At 38.3% G+C, this 20495-nt stretch overlaps 2 protein-coding genes and 1 long non-coding RNA gene across 3 annotated transcripts in view; 1 reads left to right on the top strand and 2 right to left on the bottom strand.

The window, feature by feature from the left end:
- insyn2b (inhibitory synaptic factor family member 2B) overlaps positions 1–4429 on the top strand; it is a 33609-nt gene extending 29180 nt beyond the window's left edge. Inside the window, exon 5 of the transcript XR_016113526.1 lies at positions 4128–4429. The gene's annotated coding sequence lies outside the window, so the exon portion shown is untranslated. The remainder of the gene's footprint in view (positions 1–4127) is intronic.
- Positions 1–20495, bottom strand: part of dock2 (dedicator of cytokinesis 2) — a 105419-nt gene that overhangs the window by 51519 nt on the left and 33405 nt on the right. The gene's annotated exons all lie outside the window — the stretch shown is intronic.
- Positions 1262–19112, bottom strand: LOC148901462 (uncharacterized). The gene is made up of 3 exons (XR_016113533.1): positions 19004–19112; positions 2525–2667; positions 1262–2255 (listed from the first exon to the last, which is right to left on the bottom strand). It is a non-coding gene; the product is annotated as an uncharacterized LOC148901462 (long non-coding RNA).

The following is a 20495-nucleotide window of genomic DNA, read 5'->3' on the forward strand; positions in this document are numbered from 1 at the left end:
ATGAGCTGGAAGCAGATCAAGCCAATTAAAGGATTAGCTTGAACAGTGAACAGCATTGTTGTTTTAATCCACTTAAAGGGTCAAAAGTCACTCTTTTTCATTTTGATAGGAGTACATCATGATACCACCAGGATCAGCTATTAGCATGAAGGAAACACGGGAATAAGTAAAGCAATATCTTCCTAACTGAGTTCAATTACATTATATAAACATAAAAACATGTTGAATGTATTGCATACATTCCCAACATAACTATACAAGAATAATAGTACATACTTCTGTTGCTAAAGAAAGCTGGAGATCTCTGGTGGGTTTTTCATTATTATGGCAGTTAAGATTCATGAGCAAATACATGCATGTTTCATGGTATAATGACAAGAGGCAGTCTTATTTGTAGACATAATGAGTTTAATAATAATAAAGGTAGAATAAGAATAAGTGGTCAACAGGAACAATGGTTGCAGAAATAATCTTCAATTTCAGGAATCGTTACCTTTTGATTAAAATGGGAATTTGTGTCAGAAATTAACTCACCTCGAAGTTTCCATTTTTGGATTAAATACAGTGTCGGTTGCTTTATGCAAAATCCCAAAAGCCTTAGTCCACAGTCTGAAGGTAGGTTACAATATTACCATAAAAATGATACATGTGGCATTAATTTAGGTAGCAAAGTCATGAATAAATATGAAGAAAAATGCATCTTCATATTGCTACAATACATTTTATTTATCTGTGAAAGAGAGGGACTTGCAAAGTGTACTAAATCGTAAATTCTCAGCCATTGGCAACGAATAATTAGGAGCTTGTGCAGATGGGTACACAACATGACATATTGGAAATGTTGCATTTTATGAACTTGAATACATGAAATGCCCAAAGTGCATCTAAAATCAACACAATCTCATTATTAGGATTCAAATTATAAATTGACTAAAGCTGTGCGACAAAAGTGTGAAGCAAACTGATCTCTCCAATTCATCAGAATCTCTGCACTTTATAAATTAGAGCCACCCACGCACAGCCTTTCATATTCTCTTTGAAGGCAGGTATCGAACCTAGATACACCCATTAAAAGCTCATCTGGGCTAATGCTTGTCAGGTCCTTTATTAACTGCTCAGAATGCTTGTTTTCAATCCCTGGGAGGCAGCAAGCGTGCGTCACAAATATCCCTCCATGCCTTCAAGCATTGATCGAGTCTAACAAGAAGAACACGAAGAAAGTACTGAGTGAAAATCCGTAGTTTGCCCATGTCTGATCTAGAACTTAAATCGAATGTGTAGCCTTGAAGTTGCGGCTTGGGTATTAACAATACAATAAAGATATCCCCACAACACTCAAAACAACCCCCCAACCCCATCAAAATGTTAAACACGTGTCCGTCAGATTGGCATTGCGGATTCCATTCAGGTGAGTTGAAAGTTGAACAATTTATACAAATGCAGACATTTCTTTTTTATCTTTAGAAACCATTTGTTTAACACACACACGCGCATGTACACACAAACACTATCTAAAAACCCAGAGGTACAAACACATGCATCATTGTCATCACAGAATCTTCAACACACAACCTGAGGCAATTTGAGTTCCACTTCCAAGCACGACAAAACTTTCACCTGAGGACCGACACAATCAGCTAGCAGTTGAGAAGTTGCCCACAATTACAAATCGTGATGAAACAATACGTAAAAGAAGCAATGGTCTATTTGAAATGTCCTTTTGCTTGTTTGTTGTCTTTTTTTTCTACAAAACGTTCCCATAATGTTTTATGCTTCTCTTAAGATTATTCTGATGTGTAGAATAAAATTGTTTTTTCCACAAGGAGCAGTATTGCTGACTCAACACAAACTTGAACGGATAAATCGCCAGCATACTGTCATTTCGAACACAAGGAGTCAATAAATGTATCTGATTTTTTAGGCATAAAATTTGGCAACACCTAAACAAATCACTCGCTGGCCACAAAAGTAGATTCAGCAAAAGCAACACCTCTCAGACCGTGTCAATCACAAGTGAAATATATGAAGTTTGTGAAATATGCAGTATATATTAGAACAGCACTTGCACTGAATCTCATTAACGTGCTCAGGGTGTGTTAATAGCTTAGTATTTTTCTACTTTGGTGACACATTGTAGCAGAAACAATGACTGTACTTACAATTAGCGCATGTTCTCGCCCCATTGTAATGACTGTTTGGTTGATGATCCATAGCAAAGAAACCACAATGTCTTGGATGTGCTGAAATGTTTCCCCCTGTGAAAATGCAGCCACACAAACATTGACAAAGGTCAATAAAAAGCAAATAAAAACAAAGGATAGTATTCACATGCAGAAAATGAGCCACATTGACACTTAACAGTCATTTTTATGAGTGATTTTTGGAACTGCAAAAGAGTTTTACACAAATATGAAGGTAAGTGTGGGCGTGCATGTGTGTGTTTGCGTTTTTATGTGAAATCAAATCCTAAGGATATTTGTAATGTTGTACATCTGAGTGGACAATATTTGTGTAGGTGTCTCACCACATTGTCTTTGCTAAGGACCTCCACAATATTGTTGAGCAACTCCAGGCTTTTTTTTCTCTCGTCATGAGGCCCGTCCGCCATGGTGGCCAAAGCTCTGCTCAGCTCTTGCAGCATCATTGGCAACAACTCATCTCGACATTCTGGAAGACAACACATCTAAATTGTTAAAAGTCAGGTTAGAGATTAGCTGGAAGCAGATCAAGCCAATTAAAGGATTAGCTTGAACAGTGAACAGCATTGTTGTTTTAATCCACTTAAAGGGTCAAAAGTCACTCTTTTTCATTTTGATAGGAGTACATCATGATACCACCAGGATCAGCTATTAGCATGAAGGAAACACGGGAATAAGTAAAGCAATATCTTCCTAACTGAGTTCAATTACATTATATAAACATAAAAACATGTTGAATGTATTGCATACATTCCCAACATAACTATACAAGAATAATAGTACACACTTCTGTTGCTAAAGAAAGCTGGAGATCTCTGGTGGGTTTTTCATTATTATGGCAGTTAAGATTCATGAGCAAATACATGCATGTTTCATGGTATAATGACAAGAGGCAGTCTTATTTGTAGACATAATGAGTTTAATAATAATAAAGGTAGAATAAGAATAAGTGGTCAACAGGAACAATGGTTGCAGAAATAATCTTCAATTTCAGGAATCGTTACCTTTTGATTAAAATGGGAATTTGTGTCAGAAATTAACTCACCTCGAAGTTTCCATTTTTGGATTAAATACAGTGTCGGTTGCTTTATGCAAAATCCCAAAAGCCTTAGTCCACAGTCTGAAGGTAGGTTACAATATTACCATAAAAATGATACATGTGGCATTAATTTAGGTAGCAAAGTCATGAATAAATATGAAGAAAAATGCATCTTCATATTGCTACAATACATTTTATTTATCTGTGAAAGAGAGGGACTTGCAAAGTGTACTAAATCGTAAATTCTCAGCCATTGGCAACGAATAATTAGGAGCTTGTGCAGATGGGTACACAACATGACATATTGGAAATGTTGCATTTTATGAACTTGAATACATGAAATGCCCAAAGTGCATCTAAAATCAACACAATCTCATTATTAGGATTCAAATTATAAATTGACTAAAGCTGTGCGACAAAAGTGTGAAGCAAACTGATCTCTCCAATTCATCAGAATCTCTGCACTTTATAAATTAGAGCCACCCACGCACAGCCTTTCATATTCTCTTTGAAGGCAGGTATCGAACCTAGATACACCCATTAAAAGCTCATCTGGGCTAATGCTTGTCAGGTCCTTTATTAACTGCTCAGAATGCTTGTTTTCAATCCCTGGGAGGCAGCAAGCGTGCGTCACAAATATCCCTCCATGCCTTCAAGCATTGATCGAGTCTAACAAGAAGAACACGAAGAAAGTACTGAGTGAAAATGAAATACTACAGGGTGTGTTTTCTTGAAAAGCCTTCTGAAGAGCAGTTCCATTTTGTTGCTGTCATAGTTAATGTGCCAACAGGAACATTTGCTAGAACACTGACAAATTACTAGACCGATATGAAAACAATATAGATATGCATCCATCATCCATCCATTTTTGGTCTGCTTTATCCTCACAGGGGTTGTGAGGTGTGCTGGAGCCTACCACAGCTGTCTATGGACATGAGGCAGGGGGATACCTTCAGGTGTTTGCCAGCCAAACGCTTGCCACACAGAGACGAACAAACATCTGTGCCCACATTCACACTTAGTGACATCTTTGAGTGTTCCATTAACACAACATGCATGTTTTCGGAATGTCGGAAGGAACCGGAGTACCCATGGATAATCCACGCAGGCACAGGGAGAAGATGCAGACTCCACACCGGAAGGCCGTAGCCGTATTTGAATCCTGCACTTCATTAACATACAGTAATTTTGCATGATGAACCATAAAAACATTCTCTCCATATTCTATTGAGTCTGTCCGTCTGTAATAGAAGCAGATTCCAGCTGTGGGTGAGAGGATGTGTACAACCTGATATGGTTGCCAGTCAATAGGTACAGATTAGTCATAGACAAACATCTGTTTGTAGTCATATGCATATGTACGGACAATTTAGAATCCTGAATTAAACGGCCCTGCATGTTTTAGTATGTAGGAAGAAGCAGGAGAACATGCAGAAAATCCATACATGTTCCAAGCTAATACACTGTAAAACCAATCAGCGGTGTACATTTCATCAATACAACTATGACATGAATCCTAGACAAAGATCATGAATATTTGCTGTATAGTATAAAACAAAAATGGCACAGATCTGTTTTTTGATGGGATGAAAATGAACATACTGTCGTTGAAGAGGAGGCAGATTTTTTGTTTTTATGTGGATCTGTGCCATTTGTTCTAATCATAAAAATTAGAGAGCATACTTTTTATTGTTGTTGTGGTTGTTGGGAAGAAACCCTGCCGCACTTGACAAATCTGTCATAAAAATAAATCTGTTCCCTCCTTTCAGATGGAGATAGCAAAGGCAACATTATTTGCGCAGAAGTAACAATTAATGCTAATTTAAAACAGATTCTTTTCTTACAGACAATGTATTTTAGGAGTCGGAGGACAGAACACAGGAGGAAAAACACATACAACATGCACTACAAAAATGTCAATATCCTCAGTGGGCAATAACTAAAGGTATAGAGCAGGTGAAAAACAAAAACAACACAAGACAGGGGAGAAAGAAAAAGCAAACAAACAAACAAGAGCACAGAGGAATGGTAAAATTGCCATACATGAGATCACAGAACGCATACAAAGAGCAATGAGGAAACACAACATAAACGCACCAGTCAAACCAGGAATGAGTTTTAATACAAGACAAAAAGAGCACAAGGAGTGTGAGAAGGAGACAGCAACAATACAAACAAGAGCAATAAAAGATAAAATTAGATATCAAGTAGACAGGATGGACTTAACACAACAATGAATGCGTCTTTAAAGAAGAGCTTGATGTTTTATTAATAAACCTGCACAATAATTTCTCTCCCTGGTGAAATCCAGACCCAAACTTTGCACGTTAATCATTAAAAAAAAAATCAACTCAAGTGACAATTTTCTAAATGAAGCAACTACGTAAGGTACGGGTTGATCTGACAAGATTTGCTCGCACCTTGACGTATGTATGTATTTATTTATTTATGTATTTGTTTATTTATTTATTTGGGGGTGGCAATCGTCATACACAATCCACATCGAGGTGTTAACGTACTAGCGCACGCTACGCTGTAGAAATATTACTCCACATCAAAAGAATGTGAAGAACATATTGCTTTTGAAAGCCTTGACACTGCTGCTTTTGGAGCTACAGTACATTTTAAGTGTCACTTGCATTACATTTTGTGTGGTCTCTCTCAAATTAATGACTGCACTTTCCACGCATAAAGCTTCTTTTGATGCGGAAAAGTCGAGAAAAAATGCATGAGTTAAAAAGTGAGTTTGAGAAGGAGTGTCACAGTTCTTCCAATTAAAATCATGTTATTCCTATTACATTGCGGATTTTCCATTCATAAAAGGACATCTAACAGCTGCAAGTATGATATGACTAAACCCGTCTTTGACCTCTTCTTCAATGTTTTCTGTTTTGATTGTAGATTAATTACTAGTGTAGCAGTTCACATATGATGTCTTGGCTTCTATTCCTGCTTAACATGGTGGACGCAATCTGGTACAAAACATGGATGGATGTATATGTAATGAAAGGAGTTTATTACCAATATGCAGTGACAAATTAAAGCCAAGTCATATACATACTCCATTTTGCTCTGTCAAGCCTTTAATAGTCCCACTATTGGGAAAATTGCAATATGAAATTGACAGCAGAATATCTAAGTAAACAGTTTGATAATAAGACAAAACATCATTGATTTTGGAAGATCTTGGCTTGGCCGGTGGCCGGTTGCCCTTTGGTTGAAAACAAGCAGGTGAAAATGCTGTGGCATTAAGTATAGAAGATAATTAACATAGTACAATTCAGGGTAAACAACATGGTTTGTGTCAAAAGTTAATTTAGGCTATACAGCAAGCAGCTAGCAATGAATGACAGTCAGTTGGACACCCCAAAAAGAATCGAAAGCGACAATCAATTGGAACTGGAAGTTCAACAAAGATCCACTATCTGTCAAGTTCAAACCATGTACCACCCTATACATTATTACACCTTCAAGGACACATTCTTTAAGGGAGTCTTTTGAAGTGATTGCTCTTTCAAGTAGAGTGCCCCTTCAGCTGACCGTGTGCTGTGCACTTCTCACCCTAAAAACATTCATCTGCACAAAATCTTACCAAGATATATTGCTAACATTCTGCCCCTCTCAAGAATTTGTGCAAGGGATCAGTGTCTAAAAATCTGTCATTCAGCAGTGCAGTTCTACACTGCTACCAACAACCACAACATTGAACATGTGAACACGAAGAGGTTATTCCCTGGGAACTTACTGCAACCACTGAGGCTGTTACTTAAGACCTTTCTGAAGAGCGAGAGCAATATGCCTCAGTCATCATGTATTTCATTCATCAGTACAATCGTCAGGATTTCCTAGGGTGGGGTGTGGTATCATCCTTCCAACCACAATATCTTTATTTACTGTGTACACTGGTGCATTATTTACTGAATCGCAACAAACGTATTAAGTGGCCGCTTTGAAAACATGCAAATACTGTCCATATTTGCAAAGGTTTTCAAATATTTTCATGAAAACTTCCACTTGAATTTATGAGCCCAGGCAAATCATTCATGGAGGAAGGAGAGAAGTTTGATGGTTACACTATGTATTGTATTAATGGGGATTATGAGACAGTTCTATTACTATATGAGATAGTTATATTACTATATATATTGTTTCACAAAGATGAACTATGATTATTCTGTATATTTGTTTGGGGGTGATATAATGGAGCTTAGTTCTCTAAAATTTGTGAAAGAGAAAAAGAACATGTTTTCATAGTTGCATGCCACCAGATGAACCCAAAATGTTATGTGGTGTAATATAAAACCAATATACTGCAGCTTGCATGATATTACAATCACGCGGCTATTTTTTTTTCTTTGTGACCTTAAAACAAGAACAGACTTTTTCCCCCAAAAACTCTTTTTTGTGGTACAACAGTGATGTGATTTGTGACCACATGACAGGATCACACATCTTCAACCTGTTCCTCGTTCATTCATATGCGGCCACACCAATCCAATCCACGCAAATGTGTATTTTGCAAGCAACAAAACAACAAACCGTCTGAATGACGATACCGCATTGCATTTAGCTCAAAAGTTGTGATGAAATATTTTGGGGAAGGTTGTCATGACACTTACACTGTGCGTGGATTTATTAGGCAATTAAGTAATTCCACTTAAGAGTGGAACCCAGACTGTGGGAAAAGGCTTCTCCTCTGACTGACCCCACTCAGTCCCTCCTTTCAGATGGAGATAGCAAAGGCAACATTATTTGCGCAGAAGTAACAATTAATGCTAATTTAAAACAGATTCTTTTCTTACAGACAATGTATTTTAGGAGTCGGAGGACAGAACACAGGAGGAAAAACACATACAACATGCACTACAAAAATGTCAATATCCTCAGTGGGCAATAACTAAAGGTATAGAGCAGGTGAAAAACAAAAACAACACAAGACAGGGGAGAAAGAAAAAGCAAACAAACAAACAAGAGCACAGAGGAATGGTAAAATTGCCATACATGAGATCACAGAACGCATACAAAGAGCAATGAGGAAACACAACATAAACGCACCAGTCAAACCAGGAATGAGTTTTAATACAAGACAAAAAGAGCACAAGGAGTGTGAGAAGGAGACAGCAACAATACAAACAAGAGCAATAAAAGATAAAATTAGATATCAAGTAGACAGGATGGACTTAACACAACAATGAATGCGTCTTTAAAGAAGAGCTTGATGTTTTATTAATAAACCTGCACAATAATTTCTCTCCCTGGTGAAATCCAGACCCAAACTTTGCACGTTAATCATTAAAAAAAAAATCAACTCAAGTGACAATTTTCTAAATGAAGCAACTACGTAAGGTACGGGTTGATCTGACAAGATTTGCTCGCACCTTGACGTATGTATGTATTTATTTATTTATGTATTTGTTTATTTATTTATTTGGGGGTGGCAATCGTCATACACAATCCACATCGAGGTGTTAACGTACTAGCGCACGCTACGCTGTAGAAATATTACTCCACATCAAAAGAATGTGAAGAACATATTGCTTTTGAAAGCCTTGACACTGCTGCTTTTGGAGCTACAGTACATTTTAAGTGTCACTTGCATTACATTTTGTGTGGTCTCTCTCAAATTAATGACTGCACTTTCCACGCATAAAGCTTCTTTTGATGCGGAAAAGTCGAGAAAAAATGCATGAGTTAAAAAGTGAGTTTGAGAAGGAGTGTCACAGTTCTTCCAATTAAAATCATGTTATTCCTATTACATTGCGGATTTTCCATTCATAAAAGGACATCTAACAGCTGCAAGTATGATATGACTAAACCCGTCTTTGACCTCTTCTTCAATGTTTTCTGTTTTGATTGTAGATTAATTACTAGTGTAGCAGTTCACATATGATGTCTTGGCTTCTATTCCTGCTTAACATGGTGGACGCAATCTGGTACAAAACATGGATGGATGTATATGTAATGAAAGGAGTTTATTACCAATATGCAGTGACAAATTAAAGCCAAGTCATATACATACTCCATTTTGCTCTGTCAAGCCTTTAATAGTCCCACTATTGGGAAAATTGCAATATGAAATTGACAGCAGAATATCTAAGTAAACAGTTTGATAATAAGACAAAACATCATTGATTTTGGAAGATCTTGGCTTGGCCGGTGGCCGGTTGCCCTTTGGTTGAAAACAAGCAGGTGAAAATGCTGTGGCATTAAGTATAGAAGATAATTAACATAGTACAATTCAGGGTAAACAACATGGTTTGTGTCAAAAGTTAATTTAGGCTATACAGCAAGCAGCTAGCAATGAATGACAGTCAGTTGGACACCCCAAAAAGAATCGAAAGCGACAATCAATTGGAACTGGAAGTTCAACAAAGATCCACTATCTGTCAAGTTCAAACCATGTACCACCCTATACATTATTACACCTTCAAGGACACATTCTTTAAGGGAGTCTTTTGAAGTGATTGCTCTTTCAAGTAGAGTGCCCCTTCAGCTGACCGTGTGCTGTGCACTTCTCACCCTAAAAACATTCATCTGCACAAAATCTTACCAAGATATATTGCTAACATTCTGCCCCTCTCAAGAATTTGTGCAAGGGATCAGTGTCTAAAAATCTGTCATTCAGCAGTGCAGTTCTACACTGCTACCAACAACCACAACATTGAACATGTGAACACGAAGAGGTTATTCCCTGGGAACTTACTGCAACCACTGAGGCTGTTACTTAAGACCTTTCTGAAGAGCGAGAGCAATATGCCTCAGTCATCATGTATTTCATTCATCAGTACAATCGTCAGGATTTCCTAGGGTGGGGTGTGGTATCATCCTTCCAACCACAATATCTTTATTTACTGTGTACACTGGTGCATTATTTACTGAATCGCAACAAACGTATTAAGTGGCCGCTTTGAAAACATGCAAATACTGTCCATATTTGCAAAGGTTTTCAAATATTTTCATGAAAACTTCCACTTGAATTTATGAGCCCAGGCAAATCATTCATGGAGGAAGGAGAGAAGTTTGATGGTTACACTATGTATTGTATTAATGGGGATTATGAGACAGTTCTATTACTATATGAGATAGTTATATTACTATATATATTGTTTCACAAAGATGAACTATGATTATTCTGTATATTTGTTTGGGGGTGATATAATGGAGCTTAGTTCTCTAAAATTTGTGAAAGAGAAAAAGAACATGTTTTCATAGTTGCATGCCACCAGATGAACCCAAAATGTTATGTGGTGTAATATAAAACCAATATACTGCAGCTTGCATGATATTACAATCACGCGGCTATTTTTTTTTCTTTGTGACCTTAAAACAAGAACAGACTTTTTCCCCCAAAAACTCTTTTTTGTGGTACAACAGTGATGTGATTTGTGACCACATGACAGGATCACACATCTTCAACCTGTTCCTCGTTCATTCATATGCGGCCACACCAATCCAATCCACGCAAATGTGTATTTTGCAAGCAACAAAACAACAAACCGTCTGAATGACGATACCGCATTGCATTTAGCTCAAAAGTTGTGATGAAATATTTTGGGGAAGGTTGTCATGACACTTACACTGTGCGTGGATTTATTAGGCAATTAAGTAATTCCACTTAAGAGTGGAACCCAGACTGTGGGAAAAGGCTTCTCCTCTGACTGACCCCACTCAGTCCTTTGGAAATAAGTGTAGGACTTAATCGCAGGGACCTTAGAAAGCCAAAAGTGGTACCAGGACATCAGGACAAATAATAAATAAAAACAGTGAGCATGAGAACACCCACTCGGCTGTGAGCTTGGCACTTTCGTGTCTCCCACGATGACAATACCATCATCAAGTTTGCTGATGACACGACAGTTACAGGCTTGACAGGGATAGAGCTGGCTCAGCTGCTGTCCCGGTACCATGAAAATACAGTAATCTTACTTTAAATGCTGTGAAGACGAAAGAGATCATTATCGGCCCAAGGCAGCAGAAAAGGAACTTGCATCACTTGTCATCAATGAGATTTGTACAAGAATTAAAAATTTTAATCTCCTCAGTAGTTCTCCAGTCGTACCGACCTAAAAATGAGTGTTTTTAGGTGATAGTTGGAGCTGTGGCCACCGGTTGTGTGGATTGCCTTTTAATTCACTATTCATGCTCGACTGTCTGCAGCTGATAACTCTTTTGCCTCTTCACATTTGTTTCTTCTATATACTTGTGTCGTGTTCCCACATTAACTTTTATGTTCCTTGAAACCATTTCAGCCACGTCTCTCCTGAAGTTGCCGAGATTATTTGTCAAGGTTAACCAACCCAAACCGCAATCGAAAGACAGAGTTCAAACTGTCAAAATAGTTCTATGAATTAACAGATATTATTAAACATTTCAAGGCTGGTGGGATTTTGAGCTCACTTGATGCACTTAGAGCATAGGACATACATATATATAGAAGGTTCTTTTTAGAATTCTGATATTGATAGCTTACATAAAGCAAATACCAGACAGTCAATTATTTTTAATGTTACCGGAAGATGAAAAAATACTATACATCTCGCAGAGTCTAACTGAGTTTTTATGATTTATTGCGGCTCAAGTGCATTGGATCTGCTTTTGCTCGTCAAACTGTGTGAGCAGAAGTTGAGGCACAAAGGGGTTCTCACTTAATCACAGAAGTGTTGGGGGAATTACATAAATAAAAGCCATCGGCGTGTGTCTGAAAAGTAACTAGTGTATAAGCCAGTACATTAGTTTGTGTTTGCCCCGAGTGGAGCTGAGGGAGAGATGGTGGATTGATGCCCTTACTGCAGCACTTCGCTGCAACAAGGATTGCATACAGAAAGCTGGAATTAGTCTCACATCATCTGCCAGCAGAATGCGGTCTGGCAGAATGAACAGCATTTACAGTAGTATTTATTTTAGCTGGGGATGGGGGGGTCTGATATGTGCCTCTCTACCATGTCACCTCCTAATCCTCTCTGCCATTAACATCCTTATTTGGCTGTGGATACAGAGCACATTCCCCCAGACACCAGCAAAAGTTAAGAACATCTCCAGCAAAAGTTAAGAACATCCCCAACAAGAAGGGTCTCAGAACTCTGCTTTTAATTAAATAAATAAGGTTCAGAGTGGACAGATATCAAAATGGCATACCATAAATAGAGTTGAAGTTCACCAAACGCAGGAAGCATATGTAAGAAAATTTCAGAATTGGGAAAAATTCTGATGACAACTGATAAATGAACCAAAATCATGTCAAAACGTTTTTAAGTTAGTTGAATTTATTTAATTTTATTTTGTCAAAGAGCTGCAACCAATGGAAACATCTGGTTTAAGGGTATATAAAATGTTAGGGTAACATATCGTCTATTTCTTGTATTTTTTTTTCCTTGCCAATAAGCAGGTGCACCTAATGTTATGGCCAATAATTGCATGATTCCAAATAGGAGGCGCTATCTGATGGGCCTATATTAAGAATAAATGGGCGTATTTCCAAGAGCCGTAGCTCAATTTTCTATCTTATTATTGAGTTTATGGTGTGGTACAGGAGCAATTATAAATGATGCAACTCAGATGGAGCTTCATTATTTCCTGCAATCTATTTCCTTGGAATTACTGACTTTGTTGATAAATATGTATTCAGTTATTCATCATGAAGTCTTTAAATTACTGCTAATGTTGGATGACAATAACTTCCGTGGTACTAAATCATTTGTGAAGCTGATTTATATGTGAAGAACCCATATAGGTGTACTATTAACCGTTGAACGGTGCCCTAAATGGGTCAAATCGAGCTGAGAAAACATAGAGTGGGAAGTAAGACAATTTTAGATTTTATTTTAACATAGCAACCATGAAAACGAAAACAATAATTCAGAATGCAATGTATTTTTATTGGTGCTTAGATTACGAGCCAGTAAACTGTATTCATGTAGTACTTTCACTTTTGAATTCATCCCGAATGCAACAATCGTGAAAAAAACATTAGTATTCATCTTGACATTACATGATCCTTTCTTCATTGGTTTCGTTTCTGCCCCCCAAAAAATTAGACTAATTTATTGAACTTTGAATTATCCGTCTTTCAATCAGTAAAACAAAGAAATAAAAATAATGACAATTTAAATCTAAAAAAAAAATAAAAAACAATTTGAAGACCATTTTATAGAATCGTGTTATAATCAGGTCCTTAAGAGAAACCAAGTGTGATGTGAACTATATTCAACACATTCAATAGTTATCAATAAAGTACATATGTTTTATTTAAGAATCTCATTGTGTGCTCTACATGTATACTCTGAACTGCACATAAGCAGATGGCTATAAAAACACGTTAAGCATGAAATAAAATACATACAGTAAAGTCTCGTTATATCGATATTCTCGGGAGTCGGAAAAAATATCGATATAACCGGACTATCGATATATCCGATCCTGTGGCATGTAAATTTTCTCCTTACGTTCATCGAAATAGTATCGTAATAAGCAGTATTATCGATATAACCGATATCGATATAACGAGACTTTACTGTAGACGCAATCCATTAAAAGTTAGCAATCCATTAAAAGCTTGTGAATCCGATTTTACTGGTTATAGAGTTTATTCTGAACCACACACAATTGGCTTCTTGTCAAATTCTGCTTGGTTATTTGGTGATTTTCTCTGACCACAAAGTGTTCTCCGATGTGGAAAAGCAAACAGTGGATCGTTCAGTCTGGACCTTACTATCAATAATGCAGATTGAGGCAGGGGGGAGGGAGGCAAGTGATTGCCCGCTCCACGCTGATTACATCCAGACAATAATGAGGTAACAGCATATCATACATCCATATTCATTAAGCACTCACACACATCTGTTCAGCATTCTCAACAAGAAACATGTAGACGAAGGTATGAACATTGCCAACAGGTGATGCGGGCAATGTAAGCAATTTGCATAATGAGATAGCATCGGTCGCAAAGAAGAAATATGAATTATGCTTTCTGGTAGAGGCACCACATTAATTCTAATTTAAAGATGATCTTTTTGTCACAATGATAATAATGATACCAAGAGCAATATACGTATTAGTATGCCTTGTGATCAATGTGGATTCGGCCTGCTTTTAGACGTAAACAAATTCTGAATATTCTCCGGGGCTTCCTCCCTTTTTCTCATTATCTATTTATCTCCTTTTCGACCGTACATTGCTCAATTTACAAACTATAAAATAGTCATCCATTTTCAACACCGCTTATCCTGAACAGGGTTGCGGTAGGGTGCTAGATACTATTCCAGGTAACTTTGGGCAAAATCCTTGAAATGGTCGTCAGTCAGTCACAAAGCCCATATACATATGGATTACCAAACTCACTCACACTTACACAGACACTGAGTGGGAATTGATCCCACGCTGTCTGCACACAAGTCAGGCGATTGTACCACTACATCATCAGCAATTTATTACAAATTATGTCTTGAAATAGCACCCTGTAAATTTGATTTCATTTCAAAACCAGACAAATCCTATTGGTGCATATATTCTGCAAATATGAGAGGAACATATATATTTGTCTTTTTTAATCAGTCATTACTACATTTTACATTTCTGTAACTGGATGAATAACTTTCCAACAGTGTTGCATAAGAATTCTGTTACTGGCCAAGAAGTAAATTTTCTAGTCCATTAACTGTAAATTGCTGTTCCGACTGAGCCTTGTTTGATCCATGTATTTTTTTCCTCATCTGATCAAATGTTCATGAAAATTTCAACCAACATGCATTTAAAATTTGTCATGATCGCACGCACTGTTCCCAAGACGTCTGAGTCTTCAAAAGCAAACACGATTACATGATACAATGCTTATATCTTGAATTGTGAAAAGTGCTCCTAGATCGGTGATTGGTTAGTTGTGCAGCAAATGTGCAATCATATACGTATACCAGTGCAAACACCAAACAACATATCTAAACGTAGGAGTCCTACTGTGGGTTTTACATTGGCTATTATTTGGATCGTTGTGCAACTGAAGGCTATGTTGCTGCTGGTCTGTTTTAATAATTGGCAGGCTATGGTGGGTATTTTCCATAGACACTTGATTAGAAAGCCTGTCCTTTCCAGTGTCTGTGGTTTTGACATTTTTTCCCTGGCGATGCAGCTTAAGCCAGCCAGCTCAGAAAGGTAAGTGGCGCTATGAAATATGTACCTGCGTTACAGTGATAGGACACCGGGGGCCATTAATGACTGTGAATCTATAATTTAGCTATGCTGCATATTTCAGCCTCCTGGGTGATAGCAATCCTTGCATACAAGTCATCTGATTATCATTCCAATGTTAAAATCCACCTCAATTAAACCCTGCATCATGCCTTATTTGGCAATGCATGAACTCATAAATAAGTACTGATACAAGCATGGAAAGGGAAGAAGAGAGCAAAGTGGTAATAAAGCATTGATGACCCACTGCATACACACTTGGGTAACCAATAAATATTGCATTAATTTGTTCATAATTTGTTGGTCAAGATTGCGAGTCCACATATGGAGCAACCCACAATTTGTCCTTTAATCAACCTATATTCCCTGCCTTCCTTCTACAAGCAGCTTTTGCTGTTGCTAGCTGTTGCTGACCCACTGCAGACAAACTTGGATAACCAATAAATATTGCATTAATTTGTTCATAATTTGTTGGTCAAAACTGTGAGTCCACATATGGAGCAACCCACGATTTGGCCTTCTTCTTCTTTTCCTTTCGGCCTTTCCCTTCAAGGGGTCGCCACAGCGAATCAGTGGCCTCCATCTTTAGAGGTTTGATCCGCATGGTTGTTTTGGCCAAGTTTTTACGTTGGATGCCCTTCCTGACACAATCCTCTGTATTTATACGGGCTTGGCACTGGCACAAGAAGACATATGTCCCTTTGTGGCTATAGAACAAGCAACTCGCTCAGGAAAAGGCTCCCAAACACAAAATGGTAATCGGCACAGCCTTTAATCAGTCTATATTCTCTGCCTTCTTTCTACAAGCAGCTGTTGCCTCCACTTCAGTCTCCTGACACCTTTGTCATCCACCATTATGTTATTGCTCATTTGCTGCTCAAATTATTTGGATAAAGGTTATACCTTTCCTATTTTTAAATGACTTCCATCAGCTTTCCTTGATTAACTAGGTCTTATCATTTGACTTCTAAGTCCTTCGCTATAGAACATCTGAGTAGTTCATCTTCAAGGAAGCTCTGCGTGTGAGTACAACGTATTTTTGAAAAATTAAGCCAATTCAGGACAAATTGTTGTTCATTTATTGCACAAACAAAGGCATTAGCGTGGCACAGTGGATCCATTTTGGATGAAGTCATGTCCTCCATTCTCTCTCACACTTTCATTATCCTGCTCTTTACCTTTGCTGCACACCTCTTCACCCACCCCACCTCCCTGCTCTGCGGGCAATAGAGTGTGAGGGCGCTGACAGCCGGCCCAAGAGGACAGCCTGTCATCGCGACCCCGAGGGAATCAATCATCCGAGCCACGATCGATGCAAAGGGGCCGAATACCGGACCGAATACCGGACCTAACCGATGAGTAGAATCACAGGCACTTGCATAGGCATGCATAGCTGGACGGAAATGAACACGCAAGCAAATGTACTTGGTAACAAGGAAGTACATAAGAAGCAGGATCGATGCCACAGTATGAGCAGACTGACTCACTCTTTTTAACCTAAATTAGTCTTGCACAATCGACCCTACATTCTTACCGTCCTCTTCCTCTGCCATGTCCTCATTATGTGCACACTCATCACATCAGCATTAAAGCAGCACATTAGCTGTCACGGCGCCCTCTTCAGCAGACAAAGCAGCACTTTTCAGCCCACTAGGTCCAAATTAGTCAGATGTAATGGGGCTCTGTTTGGTCATTCATGTGGTTTGTACTTGAAAAAGGTACTTGCAGTCTCATGCCAGATCTGGTGAATTCAACTTAAGTGTTCTGACGGCAATTCGGATTTTGTTTACCTTAAAGGTTTGTACTTTTACCCTTTGGCACCCCAACTTTGAAATACACTGCGGTGGACCGACTGAGCCATAAAAAGATATCCTCATTTTCCTCCCCCAAAAGACTGACATTCTCTGTCAGGGCGCAGAACATGACGAATCAAATGGCAAAGTCTAACAACCACACAAGTGGCTCTTCAGATGAGATATATTACATTATTTGGTGTTGCTGTGAACCTTGCAAAGTCTACCATGCAAAGGGAAAGGCAGAACTCAACAACACCCAGAAAACACCAGTGGCTTCTGTGGGCCCGAGGCATCGAAATTGGGCGGACGCAAAGTGGAAATGTATACAGTGCTCAGATGGGCCACCCGTTTAAAATGTTTTTGGACGTCATGTCCTCCGGCCCAAAGGAGAAAAGTACCATCCAGAATGGAACCATTATGAAGTACATGATATGTCAATGGAGACCTCGGGCTGTCGAGAAATTAAAGCTGCACATCAAAGCAAGAAAGAATTCCACCTGGAAGTCTTAAACAATTAGTGTCCTCAATTCCCAAATGCTTGTTGAAAAGGAAAGGAGAGATGCTATAGCAGTTACAAAGGTGTCTACATGCCTCCGTGCCTACTTTTCGGGAGCGTGTGATAAGCATCAAATTTGGAGGAAAAATGTTGCCTTTGCCATTCATTCAATTAGATATCAGTTAAAAATTATTCACAAATGATTGTATTCTGTTTTCATTCATGTTTTCCATGAAGTATTAGTCTTGCTTTCTTGTGCATAAACAATTGCACATTTTTTCATCTTTAAACAGTGAGGTAAACAAGCATATATCAAGGCACAAGCAATGAAATTATGCCTATGCGGTACCATTTTTAAAGGGGAAGTCAACCTCACCATTTGTAGAATATGTTTAATGTGACTTCATTTGTCTAAACATGGCATGTTGAATAATATTACCTTTGTGGTGAATTTAGCAACACAATCTGCCCATTTTTAGCCATCTCAGGGTGGTGAGGGCATTTTTCTTTGACCTCACAGAACTCGGCTAACTAGTTACAGTTCACCTGTTTTCCGAAGTTGAGAAATAATTGGTCATTACTTGAGGCCTTTGGCACTACGATGACATTTTCAGTCCACAGCAAGTGGCAAAATGGCCACCACCCAAAATGGACAAACACAAAGACGCCCAATTAATCAGGATGCCTCGTTTAGACTAATGTGGGTCCAGAGAACATAGTCTACTTAAGATCAGTCATGTATCGTAACCAATATATTTTTGGGTGAAAAATACTAAGTTTGGCTGAAGAACCTTTTCCATCCTGGTTTTCATTTCAAATGCATGAAGTTTATATATTTGCCAATACAGTAGTGTTGTTTTAGGTGAGGCACCGCTTCAACCTTACATTGAGGGCTGTTGCACTTGATTGGCTACTGTACATGCCGTTTATCCTGTTTGGCAATACTGTACCTTTCTGCCGTACACTTTAGTGGATTGTGGCGGAAGAAAATGAACATTGCTGAACAGTACATTAGCACTAAGCACTGAGCTGTAAAAAGATAAAATCTTTCGTGTTAAGCACTCCCTTACTTGTCGTAAAGAGCAGTGTGACCATCTGTCTACCCGCTCCTGTTGCCTTGCACAAATTATTGAAAACACACGTAATGGCCTGTTCATTGACATATAACACACAAGTAAGAAACAGGTTAAGAGGATTTGCTAATGGTCTTCTACTGTGCTTTGGTATACGTACCCTCCCCACGGCCCAATCAAGAAAGGTGATGTCTTCAAGTGGAATAAAGTGACATACTAACCTGGTCGCTGAAAAAGTCGACTGCCAACAATTGCGGTCATCGAAGTCACTTTCTGATTCTGCAGTTTCTCAGGTGGCATGCAGGAATAAAAGTCATGCAGCAACTGACTGGTGGTGGGGAAGAGAAGAAAAAAATTAGATAGAAGAGTTGTAGTTTTTTTGTCCCCATATAACCCCAGCACTGCTCATGTGACAGAAAAATCACTTTACTTGTGCCACAGAGGAAGAGTGCAGAACAAGCACGAGCTGGTTTGACCCTCAGCCAAGCTATATGTTTGATTTCATCAAAAATTCAAAAGGGTTATTTCTGCATCAAGATTTAATGGCTGATATTTGACGATCAGCGGGAAATTGGTGTAATCAAGACAGTTTATTACTTGTCAAACATTCGGCGACAATAAATATAGGCGTGTCTTTGTTTCATTAGCATTGTGAAGAGTTGGAAATTTGCAATGATCGTAATTGAAAACTATCATATCTCAATAAGATGTACATCCATTTAAAAACATGGATTCTCAAGCTTTGCATGCAGTCACAATGTGTGGCGGCACAGGCATGAGCTTGGCTGTTTACTCAGTGTTGAAACTTCTTAAAGAACAAACATGTACTTTTGTCAAGTTGCCTTAAAAGGGAATTTTTCATTTTTACCAATATTATTTTTTGACATTGTTTGTCAAAAAGATTTGATAGTGGTAAATGATCTGTGGAAAAACTCAGCTAACTCTGGCCTCATTTTATGCCTATTAGGTGATTTACAAGAGATTTCCACATATCATTTTATTCATGCTGTCTACCATTGTCAGATCTTTTTGAGAAACGTAAAAAAATAATGTAGGTAAAAATAAAAAACTCCCTTTTAAGGCAACTTGAAAAAGTAGTTGCAGCAAGATGGAATACATGTGTGTGAATGAGGGACCCAAATATAAGAGTGAGCTTACAGGGCGAAGAGATAAAGATGGTGGAGGACTTTAAGTACTTGCGGTCAACTGTCCAGAGTAATGGAGAGTAAGGAGAAAAGGTGAACAAACGTGTTCAGGCAGGCTGGAATAGCTGGATAAAAATGTCAGGTGTGACGTGTGAGAGAAGAGTTTCAGCTAAGATGAAAGGCAAGGTTTATAAAACAGAAGTGAGACCAGTCATGATGTTTGGACTGGAGACAGTGCCACTGCAGAAAAGACAGGGCGCAGAACTGGTGGTAGCAGAGATGAAGATGTTGAGGTTTTCTTTGGGAGTGACAAGGTTCGATAGGATCCTACTACTACTACTACTACTACTACTACTACTACTACTAATAATAATAATAATAATAATAATAATAATAATAATACATTTCATTTATAAGCGCCTATATCAGAGGGAGGTTTGGGAAAGAAAGCCAGAGAAGACAGACTGAGATGGTTTGGGCGTGTCCAGAGGAGAGAAAGTGAATACAAGAGAGAGAGAGTTAGCTGGTGTAAGAGAAGAGGATGCACAAAACAGAGTTAGATGGAGGA

Source organism: Hippocampus bargibanti, linkage group LG02 (genome assembly GCF_051943395.1).
Source record: "Hippocampus bargibanti isolate YZ-2025 linkage group LG02, ASM5194339v1, whole genome shotgun sequence".
Taxonomy (NCBI): domain Eukaryota; kingdom Metazoa; phylum Chordata; class Actinopteri; order Syngnathiformes; family Syngnathidae; genus Hippocampus; species Hippocampus bargibanti.